General features: G+C 48.8%; 1 pseudogene; it reads left to right on the forward strand.

Moving 5' to 3' along the window:
* The first annotated feature begins 5162 nt into the window (after positions 1–5162).
* On the forward strand, positions 5163–6059 carry LOC147666312 (syncytin-B-like; annotated as a pseudogene).
* Positions 6060–23573: the final 17514 nt, after the last annotated feature.

Consider the following 23573-nt stretch of genomic DNA (forward strand, 5'->3'; position numbering starts at 1 on the left):
AAGGCATATACCGATTTCAGAGGTCAGGATGTAGTGACCGAAACTGGCCGCCACTTACTCATCCAAACTTTTATTAAGGGGCTTTTACCAGCAGTGGGGAACAGGCTTATTGCCAGTGAAAGTAGTTGGCCAGCAACAGCACCAGCGACAATACTGACTATGGCACAGTATTATGAGAGCCAATACAAAAACGCAGAAGAAGGAAAGGAAATTAAGAAAAAGAAGTTGAAGCAGCAAGTATTGCTTAGTCAGCTAGACACCCGCATCCACCCCCGTGGTCAAAACAATGCCCGTCAGCAAACTGTCAGGTTTTCCCAGCAACCGCAGAGCCCTCCAGCACCAAACCAGCAACTCTATAGGCCGGGCCTCCAACCCTCTGATAGTTGCGCTTACTGTAAAAAACCAGGACATTGGAAGAAAGATTGTACAATATTAGCGGCCAACATTGCCGCTGGGAAAACGCAACAGCGACAGTCCAACACCCCCTCCTTACCTCAATATCAATATAGAGGCAACAGGTTTGATAATAATTCAGAACGCCAGGCTACCCTTCAGGATTATGTCGAAGACGATACTGAGATGAGCCTAGTATATTGGTCAGCCTAGGGAGGTCAAGGATGGGGGAAGGAACCAGTGGAGGTACCTGTAGATCAACAGGGACCCTATGTTACAGCATCGGTGGCTGGCGCTAAAGGAAGTTTCCTTGTAGATACAGGAGCATCCCGCAGCACCTTGACCACCCCACTGATTTCCAGGTCTCCTTCATCCAACAGGTTTCGATGGTAAGCCCTCTGTGAACCCCCTTTCCAAACCTATGCCTTTCTCTATTAACGGTGCTGACACTTCTGCAGCATTCTTGCTATCACCATATTGTCCTGAGAATCTCATGGGATTGGATCTGTTAAAACATTACCGTGCCACTATCAGATGTTCCCCAATGTTAGAGTCATTCTGTATGACAATATTTCCCTGTGCCAACTGTCTGTACAGCTACTCCAACTTCCCGACATTCAGGAAGATTTAGTTACCATCCCAAACACCTTACGGGCAACTTCTGATACTGATGTTGGTACTATCCAGATGCCACCAGTTCACATCACTGTCAGGGAAGGTGCACACTTGCCTAGGTTACCACAGTATAAATTATCTAAAGAGGGAGAGCTTGCACTACAAAAAATTGTAATAGACCTCACTCAGTCTGGCGTGGTGGAACAGGTTCCTTCCAACGTCTTGCAACAGCCCCATTTTGCCGGTATTAAAACGATCAGCTACACACCAAAAGGTGTACAGATTTGTGATTGACTTGCGGGCCATTAATAAGATAGTAGTACCACAATTTCCGGTAGTTTCAGACATAACTACTATTGTCACCTTGATTCCACCTACAGCGAAAGCCTTCACGGTGATAGATTTGAAAAACGCATTCTTTTCCATCCCCATTCATGAAGACTCACGTTTTCTTTTTGGCTTCACCCTAATGAACAGATCATATAGATTCTGTCACGCTACTCAGGGCTATACAGAAAGTCCGAGCATTCACAGCTAAGCATTGAAAAAACAAGTTGACCAGGTCCATCTCCCAGAGGGAGTGGCTCTTATTCAATATGTAGACGACATTTTGTTAGCAGCAGATACTACCCAATTGGCTCAACAGGCATCATTACTGACCCTCAAATTCCTTGCTGAACATGGCCACAAGGTATCCAAAGATAAATTACAGTATTGTAGAAAACAGGCGACTTACTTAGGTCACCTGTTGTCTAAGGAGGGTCGCACTCTTACACCAGAAAGGATTCAGACTATTTTGAACTTCCCTACTCCAACCACCCAAAGAGACGTGAGAGCACTAATAGGTCTCACCTCCTTCTGTAGACAGTGGGTCCCAAATTTCTCACTCATTATCAAGCCACTTTTTTCCCTGATGGCTAAAGATGTTTCTGATCATATTCCCTGGACATCACAGCATGCGGAAGCATTCATGACCCTACCACAGGCTCTGTGTTCAGCCCCAGTCTTAGGTACACCTGATTATCAAAAGCCATTTTTTCTCTTTTTACACGAACGGTCAGGTTGTGCCCTCTCACTACTCTGTCAAATGCATGGTACATCTAAACGACCCTGTGCCTATTTTTCTGCCATTTTGGATCCAGTCGCCCGAGCTTTACCTACCTGCGCGCTGTAGCAGCGGCTGCTGTGGCAGTACGCCAGACAGAGGGTATAGTTTTTGAGTCCCCATTAGCAGTTCTGGTACCACATGCTGTTGACATTCTGTTGAATAAAACCAAAACCCAACACCTTACTAGTGCCCGACTGTATGGATACGAACTGACCCTGTTAAATGCGCACAAACTATTCAACGCTGTACCACTCTGAATCCCGCTACACTCTTACCCCTACCTGATACCGACCCCCTCACTCAGCCACCCCATAATGATTACATATTCCGAACAGAAGAAGAAACCAAGGGAAGGGTGGACTTTAAAGACACAGCCTTACCAGATGCAGAAGGCCACCTGTGGGTAGACGGTTCATGCCTGAAACTTCCGAATGGCACCATATCTGCAGCCTATTCTGTCACAACAGCACTTACAGTAGTTGAGACTGCCCGAATATTACAGAAATCAGCCCAACCGGCAGAGATATCCGCTAGCATCCTCAGTACAGGCATGACTGTAAACATCTACACCGACAGTCAGTAGGCTTTTGAGGTAGTACACAATTTTGCACTACTATGGAAAGAAAGAGGGTTTCTCACTTCTCATGGGATGCCTATACAACATGGTGAATTAGTTAATGCCCTTTTTGAAGCCATCACTCTCCCTGCTAAGTTAGCAGTGATCAAATGCGCGGCACACAAGAAAGTTATTGATGAAGTAGGACAGGGGAACGCTCTGGCCGACAGCACAGCCAGGAACACAGCCTTAGGAATAATACCTGCCCCAATGTACGTCCTAAAATCACAAGCTGAGAAATGGCATGATGCCAGACAACGGATTATTGACATACAAGAATCCGCTGCCATAGAAGAAAAAGAACAGTGGAAAACAGATGGTATGTTAGATGAGGAGGGATGTTGGAGATCTCAGGATACTCTTAGGTGGAAACTACCAACAGCATATGTTAATCCCTTACTGACAATGACACACTTACCTGCACACATTGGGTCCCAAGCCATGTATACTATGCTCAAGGAAGTATGGGACCATCCCAAATTGAGACCCTTGGCCGAGCGATTCGTCAAACACTGTCTGACCTGTTTAAGATACAATGTGGGAAAGGGAACAAAGGTTCCGACAGCAGGATTTGCACTGCCCTTTGCCCCTTTCGAAGTCCTTCAGAGGGATTATATCCAAATGAACAGAGTTAACAGCTACAAGTATGTCTTGGTGGTGTTCTGTGCATTCAGTAAATGGGTGGAAGCATACCCCACCAAGGATAATACTGCCATTACTACAGCTAAAGTACTCCTGAAGGAATTCTTTCCCCAGTATGGCCTTTGTAGATTGATGCAAAGTGATTGAGGATCACATTTTATCAGCCCAACGGTCAAGCATATCTTCGAAGGACTGGGGGTCAAACAAAAATTCCACACTGCATTTCACCCCCAGGCAGCAGGATTAGTGGAACGTTATAATGGAAACCTGAAAGAGAAATTAGCTAAAATAACAACTGAGACAGGATTGAATTGGGTAAATGCTATACCTCTAGCTCTGCTGTCTATACGATCAGTCCCACATTCTAAGTCACACCTTACGCCCTATGAGACAGTTTTTGGTAGACCTATGAATATTTGGAATGCCCCATCTCCGAAATCCCTGACTGACCTTCCCCAGGAAGTGTTGACTGATTATCTGTACAAACTCACTAAAACAATGTCTTTACTCCATGAACAGGTCCAGGTCTCCATCACAGACAGATCTCAGGGCCCTAGCCATGATATCAAACCAGGAGACTTCGTCCTAGTGAAGAACGTTTCACGCACCCAGTCTCTGCAGCCTCGCTGGAAGGGTCCCTTGCAGGTGCTGCTGGGGACCAGAACGGCCTTGCGAGTGGAGGGAAAGAAATCCTGGGTCCACGCCTCCCACTGCAGAAAAGTGGATCCCATAACTGAAGACAACTTAAAAGTACACAAAGAAGTTCTGACCCACAACAGACCAATAGACTGTGACTCAGATTCCTAACCTGAATTTGAACTTTGTGACGAGGGAACAGACGGATACTACCTCCGATCCAAGGCTAAGCTGAAGAACCAGCCCAGCTCCAAGGGCCGTTAGTACTCCAGTGTCCATTGCTGCAGGGCGGTAGTAAAACCTGACTGAGGGTCTTGGATACCCCTAGTAGTGGGTTACCAGGGGCCAATATTGGTCAGTGAAGCATTAGCTATCGGCAACTCTTAGGGACATTGCAGTACTCTCTGGACGCTTGCAGAGCTATCATGGCTGGAGGTTACGAAAATGTGGGACCAATGTCCCCAAAACCCGGATATGTAGCGATCAGTCCTATTCATGAGTACCAAAGACTACGCACCCCCTTGAACAATGATTACCAACAAGGGCCATCATCCAGGTCTGCCAATGTTCCCCCGATGAAGAAAACAGTCTAGGACACAGGAACGGTATGAATCCAGAGGCCACATGCACCCGTGGTACTACCACCACCTGAAAAAAGCTAGAATGAGAGTTTACAGTACCAAGACAATAGTACTGTTTGTCCTGACTACGCTTGCTGTTCTGTTCAGTGTAGTGTTCTGGATTATTGAAGAAACAGCTCCAGCCCATTACACTATACTGCCTCACACCCCACAACCATCCGAAGTTCCTGAACATTTGTATGTTCCGTAGCCTGATTCCCACTTCAACAGACATTCTGAATTCAGTAATAATACTTTCATCCAAATGCTGGGCCAGTTTAATCAAGTTGCGGGTGCAACTGACTGTTATGTTTGTGGACTTCTACCTCATGCAACTCAACACACTGTACAGTTCCCAGTGTTCCCTGCCTTGTCTGTTTATACTTGCACTGTGATGTACAACCTGACAATCGTCTTTCCCTCACGTGGTGATGCTGGCAACATTACCACATTCCAGCCCTTTCTTTGGACATTCCATGCCCACAACAATACCATCTGTAATGCCTCTGACTCAGCACCAATGCGTACCATCATGTCCACCCCTATGCGAGGTACCTGGGGTTACACTTTCGTTACCATTCGAGCTAAAGCAGTTGCCATTTCTGTCACGCCACGCCCTGGTACATTATGTCTGCAAGGCCGAGGAAAAACACCCGTAGGAGTCAGTCTATGCAATACTACAGTGACTTATGACAATTTCAACCCATATCTCCGCCTTCCTACAGGATAGCATTTTGTGTGTGGAAACAAAGCTTACACATGGTTACCTCACGACTGGAGTGGTACATGCTACATCGCTTTCCTCTTACCACCCGCTTTCAACAGAGACAATATGTTCCGCCGCCAGAGAAGACAATTGCCAGATTTGGATCAGACAGACACCACAGGTCAACAGTTCTATGATGCTATGAAAGGACTGTTGCTGTACTGGGGTCCTATGTCCAACAGCCTCCAAATCAGAAGACTAACCAGAGTTCTTGAAGCAACAATTAATGTGACTGCAGGAATACTGACCAACTACTCTGCCGAACTTGATGCCACCCGCATGGTTGCCCTCCAGAATCGTATGGTGCTAGATGTCTTCTTAGCGGATAGGGGAAGAGCCTGCCGCATCATCGACACAAGCTGTTGTGTGCATATTCCTGATTTGTCACCGTCAGTATCTGATGCTATCTCCAAACTTCACCGAATTGCATCCGAAATCCATCAAGAAACTGAAGCTCTCTGGTCTTGGAGCTCTGGATTCTGGCAACTGCTCATCTCCTGGGGTTGGAAAATGATGACAATCTTACAGATTCCACTAGCTCTCCTGTTCTTCAGCAGCCTGTGCATCCACTGTGGCCCCGCACTCTGTTCTATCTGTGCTATGCACCTACCACGCCCCCTCAACGGACCAAAGATAGTAAAATACTGTATCAACAAGCTGTAGACGAGCTTATGCGGATCAGTATTGACTGAGGTGTTGCCCATGGCAAAAGGAGGGACTGTGAAACCTGAATCTGCTAAGTTGCCATGTGCCCCACCATCTTTGTGACTACAGCGCTCATTTCACCTCTGTCCCGCTGACCACGTACAGGTCGATCTGCCCTCGAGCTGACCTTTTTCCCGCACCCATGCTAAAATGTTTCAGGAATGTTGAGATGGCAGATGACCTCGCCTGGGGTTCCATTCCAGTTCAAACCACACAGCAAGAGGCAGGTGATGTGCCTAAGGCTTAGACTGCCCCATTCCAGCATCAAGCTCTGTGACAAAGGGCAGGTGATCTGTATCTCCATCCGCACAAGCTAAATGGACTTTCTGCGTGCCTTTTCTGCGAAGGGCGGTGTTCACATCCTATAAAGTTTGCTGCGTTCTCCTTGCAAGTTGAACAGTCTCCTATTACCTACCTCCAGTGGGTCACGGACACTTTTCCATCTCTAGAGATTCCTGTGTAAGATTAATAAACCTGTGTTTCTCCACTCCCAGTGGTGTGGTCTCCCATTCTTGAACGTACTTGGAGGAAGCTGTGGATTTGGGTGTTTCCTGCAACGCTGAGTGGTTTGCTTCTAAGACCCCCCAGTTCTAAACCTGCATGAGCAAGACACCTCTACGACCCTCGGAGTCCGTTCTCCCAGGTTGTAAGTCCATCAGTCATTACATTACATTGAGTGGCCATGCGTCAGTACCCCATGGCTATCTCTAAACTGGCTGTAACAAACCCTGTCGTGTTTGGTATGAAACATGTTGGAATCCTACCCCCAATACCGTAAACTGTGTGGGAGGTATGATTTCACGCACTGCAATGCCCTCGGTGCTCCCGGTACCAGCCTTCTAGACCCGGACAGCAGACTGTGGCTGCTGCCGACCGGAGACGATTCTGCCCTCCTTCTGCTGAGCCAAGCTTGGTAAGGGGAAGGCAGGACAATAGGTTTCCTGTCACAGGGAGGTCTGACCAACTCCCAGAGAGGACTTAGTGTATTGGGACAGTGTGGGGGCGCTTGTCAGCGCCACTAGACTGCTTTGAAGGGCACATTTGGTGCCCTCTTTGCATACTCCAGTTAAAACCAGTACAGGGAGCCATTGGCTCCCGCTCTGGCGTGAAACTGAACAAAGGACATGAGAGTATCATCCCCACGGTCCATCCCCTCCTGTGGGAGGGACCTCTGAATCGTCCCAACCCTTTCCTTAGGGTACTTAAGGGCATACCTGTGGGTGGGTCCCTAAATTCATTGTGGGACAAGATTCAAATCCGAAACCACTTCAGCTTCAACCGCCTGGGCACCCTAGACTTCACTGGACTTTGCGTTGGGAACCAAGAATGCAATTGGGAAGACTCCTGCTGCTTCTGGTCTCGTCGTCCTGCAAGTCTTCTGCAACTTCTGTGCCTGTGCTCCATATAGGTCCTTCACAAGGCCTGTGGGCATCCAAGATACCCGAAGGAACCGCTGGATCAGTACCCATGTGCACTGCGTCGACCTGCCGTTGCCAAGGCTTGTTGACTCTTTCCCCCTGAGATTTTCGGGCTCCAAGAAGTTCCAGCCTCAAGCATCTCCTGCAGCCAAGATCTTCGCCTGCACCGCATTCTCTGCTCCGTGGGCCTTCATCATTTGGAGAGCTGCTCAAGGTCCTCTTGCGACTCCTGTGCCTCCGGCCTGTGGGTCCTCTTGAGGGTCTTCTTTGGCTCCAGTGGGTCTCAGCATCACTTGGCCCGAACAGCTGCAACTTCAAGGGCACCATCAACTCTCATGCATCCCTGACAGCAGTGGGCATTCGTGTTCTGTTCCTCAAGATCACTCCTGAGTGGCATAGACTCTGTCTACTCTGCTTGCACGTACCTCTCATCTTGAATCCACCTTTGGGTTCCACCGGACACTTTCACCTTCTTCGCCAGCTGCATCTTTTCTGAAGTCCTTCATTGTGGTCTACGGTGGATTTCAACATCACTTCGCACCTATGCACTCGACTTCCCTGGTGTAGGCATCCTGGTTCCTTGGGTATCCATGGGTGGGGTGACTCTCCAACCTGCCATCTTCCATGGGGTTTCTTCGGGGTCCTCTAGGAAGGGTCTTTCTTCTTTAAAACTGCAACCGCGACTTACGCATTGACTTACATTGAGTACGTGGACTTGTTCCCACACTGCACACGGCCTCCGTGGGGTTCTTAGATACTCAGTAAAACAAGTAGAGGAGTATCACCCGAAGTAAAGCTGAAGGTTTCCTAAAGGGGGGTTTTTCAATAGTGAAAGGAAAGGATTCATCCTTTTGTAAGAAACCCCTCACTCACCAACCTAGTGGTGACATGCTTCATCATCGGGGTCCACCCTGGTGGCCTAGCGCCACCAGGGTGTGCTTCGACACCTGTAGTACAGTGGAGCAGGTTGTGAATGTAGGTGCAAAAAAAGAAATCTTTAAAATTGTCCTGGTTTAACTTGTAAAAATATGAATTTTATTTTAAAGCAACTGGACAATATTAAAAAAGCAGTGGCGAGATACTGGGAGGGGAGTTACGACCAAGGTATCTCTATATGTGTAGTGGTGGGTTGGTCAACATGTTTCTACCATAAGGGTGAGTACCCGGTATTCATCAGGACCATGAACAAGGAGATCGACGGTGTGGGCCCCCTAAAAGGCACATCCTATCCTAAATCCTCATGTACCTCTTGGCAAAATTGCCAGTGGTAAAATGCTCAATCAAAAATCGATGAGCATGTGTAATAAGAAAAGCAAAAAACTTATTTAAGTGCTGTCAAATGCTTCGACGGGCAGGGGCTGGCTTAGTATATGGTGCTCACATATGTAAGTGTAGCACCCTGCACTAATCCAGACAACCCATATGGCGATTTTATTGGTCTTAGACAACCTTAGAAAGCTCTCTAAGTGGTAGCTGTGAAGAGCAGTTTTCAGGCTTAGTCCAGAAGGAGTGTAAAGCAGACATTTATATAGTAATGGATCTGGAAAGGCAACTGTTGTCTCAGCAGGACTTGACGTAGGTCTGTGTTATCAGCAGAATCCATGCTTTTTGTACCTTAAAGGTCAACAACTTTTACTTATGTGTTAACTTCAGCCTTAACTTGTCTGCTTAGGTTTAGACAGTGTTCAAGAAGTTGTTTTTACTTCAACCTTATTGGTTTATAATACTGCATCTTCATTCTGTGCTACTAACCTGGATCCATTGGTATAAGTTTTCAGAAAATGATGTGCTTTGAACAGAAATAACTATGGTTTGGTTAACAAGCTTCAACATGTGCAGGGCGTGGCAGCTTGAATCTAATAATGTGTTCACTGTTTCAAGTATTTAACTCTGACCCTCTGAGAGCTCCTCAATCCCCTTTAATATCCCTTTTGAGATACAAAGATGGACCTAGGTAAGGGCCACATTGTTTTCAAAAGAGACTGGTCACGCGATGATGAGGATGTCCTAGCTGGAGACCCTTGCTCAGATATCTTACTGAATGTGAAGTAACTTTTCCTGGAGTGCTTCCTTGTTCTTATTTCATCAGTCAGTTGTAATGTGGTTATTAAATGTATTCTATACTCAGTTGTTCACACTGTTTTAACGCTGTCTTGCTTCTGCTGAATATTTTACCTGCCCGCACTTGACTGTTGAAATTGGACCTTGGCTCTGTGGCTGAAAGGTGCAATCAGCCAGACTGTTTCTCCACCTGCTCTTTCTTGCCTGGGGCACTCTTCCAATGATGTGTGTTGTGAGGGGTATGGCAAATAGCAAGTGTCTTGTTGACCGAAATAGGAAATTACTTTGGTGGTGAAGAACTTCATATATAGCTTTAGATTGGATGAAATCAGCATACATTTTAAATATATTATGTGATAATGTGATTATGTATAATATGAAATACTGTACTTGGAAAGAATGCTAAAACTATTTACAAGAGCTAGAAGTCAGCTCTTTGTTCTCATTTAACCCTGCTCAAACCCTGACTGTTGTATTCATTCTATGCAGCAAAGATGCCTATGGACCTAGGGGTGGTCATGGCAATTGCTGTTAGTCTGCCCAAGTCTCATGTCTGGCTTGGCTATGACTTAGCTTACTTTCGTAGGAAGATTTAAAGCCAGGCCAAGATGTCCCACTAGGATTGCTGCTTAAAGTAATTTCATGACATTGGAGCTGCTAAGAACAAGCTTTTTTATTGTAGTAGAACAGGCAAAAGTTCCTATACATTTGATGGATATTTATTTTCATATTTGCACTTAGAAAACGCTCTGAAACAAAGACTGGTTTAGCTTGTGCTTTGCTCTACTGAACACGGGTGAATCTTTGGCTTGCCTCCAAATTGTTTGTATTGCTGGTCCTCTGGTATGTGGACCCATGAATGTGTGTCACTGTGAACCGAGAACTGCAGAAGGCCAAAGTGGGCTGCAGAGATCTCCCGTGCCCAGTAGTACCCTCCTTCAACAACAGTAAAGTACTCTTGCAAGGAAGCCATATGCACTGCAAACGTTTGTGTAAACGTCACAAACCCCACACCTGGCCACTTTAATTAGTGAGCATTCCACATATACATTTATGAATAAGCTTACACCAACAGTGTTGCCAGTGGGGACTTACTGGTTTTCAACATCTCTATTTGTTACATAGGTTGTCCTCATCCGCCTTTCTGCCTCTTTACGTTGAGGTGCGATGTATAACTAGCGTTCACCCTACCATCCTCTTCCTAACCACTAACACTTTATTTAAAGGTCTAGCAAAATAAATAGGGCATGATGCTGCTCTCCACATTTCTGAAGGCTAGTGGTATTGCTATTAACAATTTTGATGCTACTGTTTATCAACCTCGAAACGATGAAATACGGAGTCAGCCTGTCAGCAATAGAACGTCTGACACGCAGAGTACCAGCAATGCTTACGAGTGTTTAATCCACTCGGCTTTTTTCCGGCTCGAATGTCCTGAGCGACAGTGAGGGCACAATAGTGGTAATAAAAAATAAAAAAATTGATATTGAAATGTAGAACTTGTGTTTTTCATAAGAAATATGCAGTAACTGATTGAGTGTTATCAACCTGGGCGATGTAGTGTAAATGAAGCAACCTGCATGGGAAAGTAAATATCAAATTGGTTGATAAATATGCATGCACGTCACGTTCCATAGCTAAACACTTTTTTTTCTTTGTGAGCACTAGGACGCTGCCAGCACTGGGTGCTTCTAGCGCTTTAAAAAAATTGTTGGTGAGGGACGAGTCAGAAGCCATCTACCCCTACATGTTTTACTCCCTCCAAGATGCCTTCCGCCAGCAATTTTGTAGTTATGATGGACCACGCTGGTGTGAAGAGTAACATGTAGGTTTATTCAGGTAGTAGATAAACAAGTATACATCTTCATCAACAGGTATTTAAGTCCATATATCAACAGGTGTATATCTCACTCCGCAATCCCACCGGAGGCAGTCTGCTAGCTGCTCAGCCCCATCCATCAACTGTCACTCCTCATCCAGTCACCCAAGCATTCCGCTCACAGCCCACACACCAAACATTCCACTCAGAACACTCACACAGGCTGAGCAGCTAGGGACAAGGTAACATGGAGGAAAAGGTATGACATACCTCTTCCCTAATAAACAGAATAATATGTAACGTGACTAAAGCATAAACTATAAACATCATAAACTATAAACCTAAAATTACAGCAACAGTAAATAGTTCACAACCCAGGGATGAGGGAACAACCGCATCACAAGAGGAAAAGGAACTAATCAAGATCAGCCAAAAGCCCAGACCCAAGGATGACGGAAACACTGCATCACGAGAGGGAAAGAAACCAAAGACAAGAAGGAAAGATGGATACAGAATACAATACCCACCCTCCTCCTCAAATACCGAAAATAAATGTAGATAAACATGTCATGAGGAATAAAGGGACTAAAACCCAATTTCCTGCCCCATCCATTAACATGGGACAACCGTATGTACTCTCCGTGAGGAGAAACAAGTCATGTGAAAACGTGGACTAAAGGGACTTAAACCCAATGTCCTGCCCCTACCCTAAACAGGGGACAACGAGTGTGTGAATGTGGGCTAGAGGGACTAACACCCAATGTCTTGCCCGCAACCCAAACACGGGACAACGAATATGTGAATGTGGACTCGAGGGTCTAACACCCAATGTCCTGCGCCCATCCGTGTAAGGAGGCACACAAGGACAAGGCCCTGTAATAAACTAACAACGTGCTGCACAAGGTATCTTAAGTATGCAGGAACTCACCCCTGCAACAAGTGAAAGAGACCACCCTCGCGTAAGGAGTACAATGGGACTAAAAACTCAAACCTTCAAATGAGGTACTACATGTGTATATGGGAGAAAGCCTCAAAAACGTATCCCTGTGTAGAGGTTAAAAAATGAAAGTCTGTACTAGAACATCCCTCCCTCAAAGGAAAATTTCAACCACCCAAAAAGGAACAATTTAGACATAAACTCTATGAACATGTAAAAGAGAAAATACACAATGAATACGATTTACATCACAGCACATGAAACGAGCAGCCAGGAAAAATGTAAAGATGTGTGCATCCTCGAGTTAGGCACTGTCCATGTTGTGGAGACGTGTGGAAACACCAAAAATAGAATGAGTCCGAAAAAACCCGTAAATAAATGTAACATAGCTAAAATCTTCCAGCTGCAAAGCGTCCAAATGAACGTGAGGAGGAATTCCCAAGTCAAAGTCACTGTGACACAAAAAAGGCAAAGGAAGAAAAATACCTTGAGAATCAACTGCTTCCCGACTTGACGTCTGTGTTAGTTCCTGTTAGTGCTTTGCTTCAAAACTAACTTTATTGCATGCGACGTGCAAGAGACGTAGACGTGGTTGACAAATTGTAGAACACTGAACGAAAGAAGCAGCTCGTCCGCCAACTCCAAAATGGTGGCACGCTGTATGACACTGTGTCGAGTGGCTCCATCCACGCCTGTGCATCAGAACGTCGAGACAACAGCACCTAGCATGACAGCAACGTCAATGAAGATGCCGCGAGCTGTCAGCACGTCTTCGACAAACAGGGGCCTCCGCACGCTAGTAAAAGCTTGTGCAACGTTTATTTAAATGAAAAAAGAAGCTGTTGAAAACACCGCAGACATGAGGTCTATTATTAGGCCAAAAATCAAAGACAAAATAGGTCTCACCTGACTTCCCATTGGCCTGACCATGTGTTGCTGTTTGTGTTGCGTAAGTCAGCTACATCGTTGACCTCCAATAAAACAAAGTGTGAAAAGAACTTCAATGTCTTTGGACATCTCAAACTGCGCAGCGTTCATGAAGTGAATGAAATGGCTAAGAGTACTTGGAGCTAGAGAGAACACCACTTGTGTATAAGGCTTAGAGTACTTGGAGCTAGAGAGAACACCACTTGTGTATAAGGCTTAGAGTACTTGGAGCTAGAGAGAACACCACTTGTGTATATTTTGAATCTCTGAGCAAAATCCATCTCACTTCACTCTGCCCGCAGGGGCATGAAGAACACCACAGCTGTTTTGTCCCAATCACTTCGTGTCACCAGTCATCACTGTTCCAGCCACTGCCAGTGATGAGATGAAAAAGTTGATGTAATTTTCCCATCGCAGCTACATACATGTTTCTTGGCAAGTGCCAGTGCTTGACCCAGTGTACAGGGAGCACCGTTCCAAAACCGGCAGTTAACAGCCAGCAATATGTATAGTTTGTACTACTCTGCGCAGCGTCTATGAAATAAAGGAAATGTCTTACTGTACATGAAAGGTCACTCTGCGCAGCATCCATGATGTGTCTAGAAGTGGTGGCTTCTTTAGAGGGAGTACAGCACGCTTGTGTGTGGGCTGTCCGATGTGATGAACACCGGTGAGACTGCACAGCATGCTGTCTTAGTACTTGTTTCATATGAAACTGAATGTCTTTAACATGAAATTCCTGTTCCTAATGCTTTCACTTTCGTCTCTTGCCTGTTGAAACTCCTTCCCAAACCATTGTAGAAGGCATCTTGATGTCTTTAAGCACCTCTTGTACCAGCTGAAGAGCATGAGGACGTCTCCAACTCGTCGCCAAAATGTATGTAGTAATGATGGACCATGCTGGTGTGAAGAGTAACACGTAGGTAGATAAACAAGTATAAATCTTCATCAACAGGTATTTAAGTCATATATCAACAGGTGTAGATCTCACTCAGCAATCCCACCGGGAGCAGCCTGCTAGCTGCTCAGCCCCATCCATCAACTGTCACTCCTCATCCAGTCACCCAAGCATTCCGCTCACAGCCCACACACCAAACATTCCACTCAGAACACTCACACAGGCTGAGCAGCTAGGGACAAGGTAACATGGAGGAAAAGGTATGACATCAGAATACTACAAATTTCAAACACTCATTTGCAATGCAATAGGTCTCGTGTTTAACCAAGTTTAAGCTATTGTTATTGTAAATGACAACGTCTTTTACTATGTTTTAAAAACTAAAACAAAAATAAAAGGCATTGTTATTTGCAATGTCAATAGCTCAAACTCGCGTAAATGCGAGCCCTATTGCATAGCAAATACTTGTTTTATCAGGTATCGCGTTTGCAGAGTGGTGGAGAAAGGGGGCTGGGCTTTCGACCAACTCTGTAACGGACTTAGTGGATGTAACAGGATGGCTGTTTGTCTCCCAAGGTCCCTTAGCATCCAAGAGGAGTTCATCCCCCAACCACTACTGCGCCAGGAGGCGCGTTTGCAGAGTAGTCAAGAAAGGGAACGTGGCCTCCAAAGTCCTCATTGCAGTCACACCCTGTGGAACTTACTGGGGGTAACAGGCAGGGTACTTGGTCCCCAAGGACCGTCAGCAGCCAGCCAGCAGTGCGTCAATAGTCGCATTTGCAGAGTGGTGAAGAAAGGGATTGTGGCCTTTAACAACCTTTCAGCAATCCTGCTGTGTGGAACTTACTGTAGATAACAGGAGGGGTAGGTGGACCCCTAGAACCCTCGGCAGCCAACCAGCAGTGCCCCAGGAGGCGCGTTTGCAGAGTGGTGGAAATAGGGGGCATGGCCTTGATAACCACTCAGCAATCCTGCTGCGTGGGACTTACTGGAGGTAACAGGAGGGGAAGTTGGCCCCTAAGGACCCTCAGCAGCCAAGTGGACTTCATCCTCCTACCAGCAGTGGGCCAGGAGGCGCGTTTGCAGAGTAGTGGAGAAAGGGGGCATGGCCTTTGAAGTCCTCTCAGCAATTGCACTCTGTGGGAATTACTGGAAGTAACAGGAGGGCTTGTTGGCCCCCAAGGACCCTTAGCATGCAAGGGGACTGCTGCTAACTTCTATTGTGCAGTGAGCTCTTCTGGCGCTGCTGCTTCTTTTAACGAACTATAAATTTTAAAATACTGTTTTAACATTTGCTGTTCCTTACCTGCCTCCACTCGCGCTGACATTCTCCGGGGGAGAGGGGAGCGTTGCTGGGGTGATTGGCGGCAAGCAGACTAATTGGTCTCTCCTGAGACTCGTGTGGAGTCGGGACGCCATCTTGGAGGAAATCTAGGTCTGCAGACCAATTGTCCAGGACCTATATAATTGAGATCCTGGCGTGACCTCGCCGCTGGCGTGCCGAAGGAGCACCAAAGGCAAGCCCGTCTGCGCCCATCCGTGCACCGTCCGCACTCAGTGCCAGCGCCCCTGCCCGTTGCAATCCAGAAGGCTCGGACATTCTGGGATACACTAAGTCCCAACTCATGAATTTGAAACCAATTGGTAAGATACCAATCTTTGTGTCTCGCGTTTGACTCAAGTCTTGGGGCTTCCTTGGTTACATGCCCCAATTGTAACATCACACTGCCTAGGCTCACCTACCTGCCTATTAAACCCATTAAGATTGGAGTTTTGAAAGCAAAGGCAGCGGACAATATTACGGTGTTTAAATGTCTCCTATTGAAAGCCAGGTCATTGGTGAAGCACAGTGTTGAATGTGCTTCGCTTAAAGAAGGAGAGAATATTCAAATCACCTTCATTTCTGAAACATGGACAGATGATAGCTCTGGTCCTGACATTGTGAAAGCCACCCCGCCAGGCGATCTTTGTCACCTTCTCAGCAGGCCTCTAAAAAGGGGGGAGGAGGGGCTTGCCATAATATACCACAATTTGATTAAAGCTCCTTTTCATACAGCCTCCAACCTGGCCTGTGAGGCACTCGCCTTCGGCTTCGGATTATCAAATCACCACATGTTTAAGGGTATCCTGGTATACAGGCCCCCAGGACCCAGACGCACTGTGTATGTATGTATGTGTCTTGTAAAGCGCACTGCTGCCCTGAGGCGTCGTGGCTCTGTAGACCGCTGGGGAACCCGTCCTGGCTGTGCCTTTGAGATGGTCCCTATGGGTATCTCCAAGGCGAAACCAGGCATCCCCAGCGAATGTGGGGCGCCGTTGTAGAGATGAGGCAAGCTAATGCCCAGAGTTGCCGAGTGTGATCCCTGGTTAGAGTAGGCACCGAGGCGAGAATTATCAAGTCCGCTGACCCTGGTCCACGACCCTGCCGCATCGGGAATTGAACCCTGGTCCCGGGCCGTTCTCTGCTTCCGGGTCTGCCGTCTCTTACCAGTTAGCCACACCACTCCACTTCTCTGCTTCCGGGTCTGACGTCTCTAACAAGTGAGCGACACCACTCCACTGTCACATTCTCTATTGGGAGTCTGCTGGAAGAGGGGCTGTGTTCAGACTCCTTCACTATCTTGGGGGATTTCAACTACCATCTAGAATTATTGGAGGATGCTGACACAGTAGCCCTCACAGACCTGATGAGGAGTACGGACCTGACCCAACAGGTGACAAGCCCCACGCACTCGGCAGGACATACACTAGAGAAGACGGTATCTTCTCGAATCATCCCAACTTGCGGTTTACGGGCACACTGCCTTTGACCTGGACTGACCATTTGGGAGTTCAATTTGAAATTCTTCTAGATTCCCATTCCACGGCAGAGAAAGGCCCTAAGATCCAGATTCAAAGCAGATCCTGGAATACTGTTAAAAGCACACCCCTACAGGCTGTACTATGGCCTCTGTCGGGCAGCCACCTTCTGATCCAGAAGAAGCAGCCACTCATTATACTGCGTGGTTAGAGTCAGCCTGTAATACACTAGCTCCAGCCAGAATAATACGCCCGAGAAGAATGAATCCCAAAGCCCCCTGGTATTCGGAAGACTTGAGGAAACAAAAACTTTCCTGTAAGCTGCTTGAGCGAACCTGGAGAAAAATGTATTTGGAAGAGGAGACACAGAAATATAGACATAGTCTATCTATTTACAAACAACTCATATTTGAAGCAAAGAAAAACTTCTGCACAAATCAAATCAATACCTCAAACAACTCCACGAAATAACTTTTTAAAGCTGTCTCAAATCTGGCTTCCGCCACCATGACAAAAGTTGAAGCAAGTCAGGAACTTTGCGACGATATCGCCAAGTTCTTTTTGAACAAAGTAGAAGCTATCTTTTTAAATTTCAGTCACCCTAATTCAGAGGAAGGTAGGACGCGGTCAGAGGGAAGGCAGCCAATTACGGAGTCCCCGATGGTTTTTAATAAATTCAAGCATCTGTCCACAACAGACACTGAAAAGCTTCTTCTCCCCGCCCGATCAGGCTCCCCCCATGAACCCTGCCCAGTCTCAATAATTAAACAGACACATGCGCTGGCGGCTTTAGTACTTACTCCATTGTTTAATACATTGTTTTTTGTTTTTGTTTTAAACACATTTCATTTGTCTAGTTTCACAGAAGTTGCAGGGTTCTGCACTCTAGAGGCTACTGCACACATCAAATACACAGTAATAATGACTTTGACTTTTATGAATATTAGCAAACCGCATTATAACAAACACCCCCCCAACTCGCTCCTCCCCCTAGATTGCGCCCATGTCACAAGTCCATCCAATTTGTAACTGCACACCCGGGAATCACAGCCTCTCCGCCCCGCCACCATTTAAACATGGAAACAGCAAATGGATCAGTCCGGTAAGGGTGCCTTCACCTCTCGTGGCGGGTCCAGTTCTAAACCCCGGTAGTCCGCCCACCTCTTCCATATCTTATAGTGTTTACACGGGCACCCCCTGACAAGGATAACAGGTTGTTTGAGCCCCATACAGAAATCCAGCCCAGTTTTCCATGTGGCCACCGACGGAGCCCGGGGCGCTTTCCAGGCCCTGACAATATCCCTTTTTGCTAGCATGAGGCCTAATAGAAGGAGGTGCAGTTTATAAAGATTGCCCCCCACTTCCTCCATAACATGCAACAGGGCCAAGCGCGCTGTGCAGGGGCGCTCCCAACCCAACACCTCCGAAAGGCAGGAGTATATCCCCCTCCAGAAGCTATGCAGTGAGAGGCAGCTCCAGATTGTATGTAGGAGTGTACCCTCCTCCCATTGACAACGGAGACACTCAGGAGATGCGATCATTCCCACCCTCCACAGGCGCTCTCTGGTGAAGTACACTCCGTGTAGATATTTGAATTGCACTAGCCCCAGGCGCGTTGCTATTGCCGCCCCTCGCGGGCTCGCTAGAGCCTCAGCCCAGTCCTCATCCCCCAACTCACCCACATCCGCCTCCCATGTATTCATAAGCCTCTGCAGACTGGGGGGGACAGTAAATGACCAAAGTTTGGTATATGCGGGAGATCTCCGGTCCGGTAGATCCCCCATGAATACCTTCGCTTCTATGGGGCTAAAGTCGGGTAGAGACGACAGGCCCTCCAGGCTGGGGTTGAGGGCATGCCTAAATTGTAAATAACGGTAGAACTGGGATCACAGCATCTCATATTCTTCCTGCCGGTCTTGAAATGATTTGAGTGTCAGGTCCTTCATAACATCCCCCAGGACCGAGATGCCTGTTGCATCCCATCCCCCGAAGCCCTGCAGTGCTGCCAACTGACATAGGCGCCCGTTGCCCCAAACGGGGGTCTCACGGGTCAAGACATTCCACCAATCCATCGTATGTAGAGCCTGCCTCCAGATGATGAATACTACCTGTGTGGCCAGCAGCAAGGACCTCCGAAGCGGTGCAGAGTGTAATAGCGTATGTAGGGGATAGCTTCCCATAAGCTGCCGCTCAACCGCATAAGCCGGGTCCCTCTTGTCCCCATACCACCACTCATTAAGGACCAGCAGATGTGAGCCCTGATAGTAAGAGAGAACATCTGATGAAGCGAGACCCCTGGAGTAGTTGGACTAGAAAAAAGTGCGCAGGGTCACCCTCACCTTGCCCCCTTCCCTCAGAAACTGTCCCAGCGCTGAGTTCACTTGCCTGAACCATTGGGGTGGGATTCGGTATGGATGGTTCTGCAACTGATAGAGGAGGCGGGGAAGCACCACCATCTTAAAGATTGCCAACCTACAATATATGGACAGGGGCATGCGGGACCACACCTTCAGATCTTCCCGGGTACGGTCCCACACCGGGATTAGATTGCGTTCCCAGGACACCGCAGGCACGTCGGACAGGAAGACCCCAAATACTTCAGCCCCCCCCACCGCCAATTGAACTGATGCAGCCCATACTCCCACTCTCAGTCGACCCCCCCCATGACCCACAGCGTAGATTTGCGTGGGTTCATATACAATCCTGAGGTTTCCCCAAAGATCTGTAGTATACGCAGCAACCGCAGCCCCGACCTGTCCAGAGCGGTAAGAAAAAACACAGGACATCACCCGCGTACAGTGCTATTCTGTCCGAGAGACCCGGCGCCCACTCAAACCCCCGAAGCTGGGCATCAATGCGCACCCAGGCCGCCAGCGGCTCCATGGCGAGCCCAAAGAGATACGGGGAGAGTGGGCAACCCCGCCGCGTACCCCGCTAAATGGAGAAAGAGCGAGAAATCGCTCCCCCCACCCGCACCAACCCAGTCAGATCAGTGTATAGTAGCATTAGATAGGCCAGAAATCTTGGGCCGAGATTAAGTTTCCGCAAAAGGGCGAAAAAGTATATCCAGCTCAGGGAATCAAAGGCCCTATCCATGTCGTCCAGTAAGAGCGCCGCCAGTTCCCCTAACTGCCTTCTGGCCGCCACTGCCATATGTGCGCCCCTGATGTTGTGACGGGGCACCCTCCGGGGCATGAACACAGCCTGGTCAGGGTGTACCAATGTGGGAATATGTGGTAGAAGCCGGTTGACCAGTGCCTTGGCCAATACCTTCGCCTCCACATTCAGGAGGGAGATGGGGCGTTATGATGCATGCTGCTGCGGAGGTCTGCCCGGTTTGAGGAACACCACCACCTCCGCGTGCCTCCAGTCTGGGGGGAGCGAGCTGCACTCCCGCGGCTCCTCCACCACCGGCCGAAAGTGTGGGGCCATCTGCACAAAAAATTTCTTAAAAAACTCACTGGGAAATCCGTTCGGTCCCGGAGCCTTCCCGGGATTCAGTTTCCCCAGGGCCGTACCCAACTCCTCGTCTGACAGCGGCCTGTCCAGGCGGTCCCACACCTCATCCGAGACAGCCTTAGGCGGAAGGTCATCTATAAATTTGGCTAAAACCGCGTCCGTGAGGCATTTTTTCGGCACGTAAAGGTCCTCATAGTACGCAGCAAAGCTTTCTGCAATAGCTGGAGGCTCAATAAGCGGCGCCCCATGGGGCCCAGGACTCTCGGCAGAGCCTGGGAATGATAGGCACCCCGGCATAGTCGATGCAGCATCTTGCTGGATTTGTCCCCCCACTGATAGACCCTACTACCTGTTGCCAGCCAAGCCTGGTGGGCCTCGTCCAGCAGTAGGGCTGAGCCAATATTAGTTTCCGTATGGCTGGGCCGCCTTCCACCTCCTACGTTCCAACGCCTCCACCTACGCCTCCCGACACAACAAATCTCTCTTTTGCTCCCCACGCGCCGCCACACACCAAGAAATATCCATCCCTCTCAGTGTGGGTTTTAATGATTCCCACAGTACCGCTGAGGGCGTGATCAACCCCACATTCACCGCCAGATAGGGATCTATCTCTTTAGCCAAGTGTTCCCTGTAGTCCTCTTTCTGCAAATGCCACACCGTCATGCGCCATCTGAGTGGCTGCCGCCCTAGACCAATCCGAAATGTAAGGGCTAATGGTGAATGATCCGACAAGCCCCTGGGCATCATGTCAGCCGACACCACCCTGTGCGCTATCCCCCTGGGAACAAAGAGATAATCGAGTCTCGAGAAGGAATCGTGTGTTGTAGAGTAGTATGTATAATCCCGGCTGGGTCCATGTAGGTATCTCCAGACGTCCACCCAATCAGGTCTCGTCACTAAAGAGTGTAATTTTGTAGTGGGACCATTCACCACAGCACCCCCACTCCTCCATCTATCCCGGGCCTGTTCCATCATGTCATTCCAGTCCCCGCCCATGGCTGAGAGCGTATCTGGCATACCCCCCCAGATGTTCAGGAGTCACGCAACTAAATTCCATTGCAATGGCGGAGGAGCATATACACTGCCCAGTGTCAGAGTATCTTCCACAACTCTGCCCTGATTAAAAATGTATCATCCCTGCGTGCCTGACCAGTGTTTCTCATTTCTATATGGGACCCTGCGATGGATCAATATCGCCACACCCCTCGAACCCCGCGTGAAGCCTGAGTGAAAGACGTGTTGGTACCCGTATCTCTGCAGTCACAGGGCTTTAGTACCCATTAAGTGTGTTTCCTGTCGCAGGAGCACATCGGCCCTCACTCGTTTTGCGTATTGAAATATGGCCCCCCGTTTAACCTTGTCCAGGGCCCCTCGAACGTTCCAACTAACAATGCGCAGGGCACCAGGGGTCACCTGCATCCCACTCTTCGTGTCGGGCATCCCAAAAGGCTTGTACAATCGTGACCGGTGTGAGCGTTACTCAGTGTGTGTGATGAGCTACAAACAACCATTGTGGACGTGCAATCTAAAAACCAGAACAAACCCCCACCCCTTAATAACCCCCCTACCCCATACCTCCCAAACGTGAAAGTATCTGTCGCGGTCGGATTAGAAGCCAAGTCCCAAACCGGGGGACAGGAACCATACCTCCCAATGGATCCCCAACTGACCACCCATTTCCCTTGGGCCTTTCCCTTCCCCGCCCACCACTATGTGGCCGGGAACCCAGCTCGAAATCCCTGCCTATCCGGCCATTAGTTCACCATCCAAAGTCTCACAACACCTGGTAGCCCAAGGATCATTCCACCGATGCCTGTCTTTCAGAAGCCGAACCCCCGTGAGAGGGCGGTGCTGGACTGAGAACGACGCCTGGACCTTGAACTCCTGCTACCCCTCAGCTGGCCTCGAGGTCTTTCCTGGCCACCTCTCACCCGCACCTGCACAGTTTCATCAGTCCATTTGAAAACCTCCTCCGGGGAGTCAAAGAAATGCGTACGAGAGCTGTACACCACTCTCAGGCGGGCCAGGAACAGCAGGGCATATGGGAGCTTGAGGACTCGGAGATGGGCCTTTGCCGCAAGAAAGGATTGCCACTGCTGCTGCACCAATTGCGTGTAGTTCGGGAATATGAGGATACGGGCATTGTTATAGATGAGGGGTTCCTTGGCTCTGGCCTGTTTCAGGATCGTGTCCCGATCCATGTAATTCAAACATTCCGCGATGATTGGTCGTGGGCGAGCCACCTGCGGGGGCTTCTGCATAAGTGCCCTGTGAGCCCACTCCACCAGAAAGCAGCGGGTGAGTACATCGGGGGGAAACCAGCCCTCCAGCCACTGCGTCAAGAAACGCTCCACGCTGTCCCCCTCGCAGCCCTCCGGGAACCCCACAAAACAGAGGTTTTTGTGCCGAGCACGTCCATCGCCGTCCTCAGCCTGCATCACCAGACCTTTTTGGATCTTTTCCATGGCCGCCACTTTCTTCTTTAGGGCCATAACATCATCTTCGACGGGTCTCGGCCTCTGTAATGTGCGTCACAGCGTTGCGCAGATCCAGTCGCAGCAGCGTGACATCGGAGCCAACTGCATCGATTTTGGCGTCAAGCATATCCCTGGACTGGGTAATGGCCACCAAGAGCGCCGCGTTGTCTGGCACCTGCCCCTGTTGACCCGCTGTCCCGTCCGCCGCACCTGCTCCGGTGAATTTATCAATTGGGCCCTGCTTGGTTTGGCTCGCACGCCCTTATCTCGCGTCATGATTGTCCACAAGATGCTCCACCCAGGCACTCAAGGGCGTCTGGTGCGAATGTTTCCAATAGGCCGGCGCGGCAGAGGAGCGCCGTTACACGAGTCTCCTCCAGGGGGGTCTTACTCCCGCCCCCGTCCTGTGGCCCGACACGGCAGCCGAGCCCCCAACCGGTCCCACCCCCCAGCAAGGGGATATCTGAGGAGAGCAGAAGAAATGAAGCGGTGGGGGCAGTGCCTGTCTTGGCGTCCCTCTCCTGCACTATGTCGTTGGCCTCCTCTCCACTACACAGCCACGGTCCAGAAATGGCCGTCCACTCCTCCGACACCAGCGAACACCAATAGCCGTCCCTCCAGTACTCGGAAGACGTCCGGACCAAGCTCAGTCCCCCAACCAGGTCCCCGCCACCACT

The sequence above is a fragment of the Lissotriton vulgaris genome, unplaced genomic scaffold (assembly GCF_964263255.1).
Source record: "Lissotriton vulgaris unplaced genomic scaffold, aLisVul1.2 SCAFFOLD_1141, whole genome shotgun sequence".
Lineage (NCBI taxonomy): Eukaryota > Metazoa > Chordata > Amphibia > Caudata > Salamandridae > Lissotriton > Lissotriton vulgaris.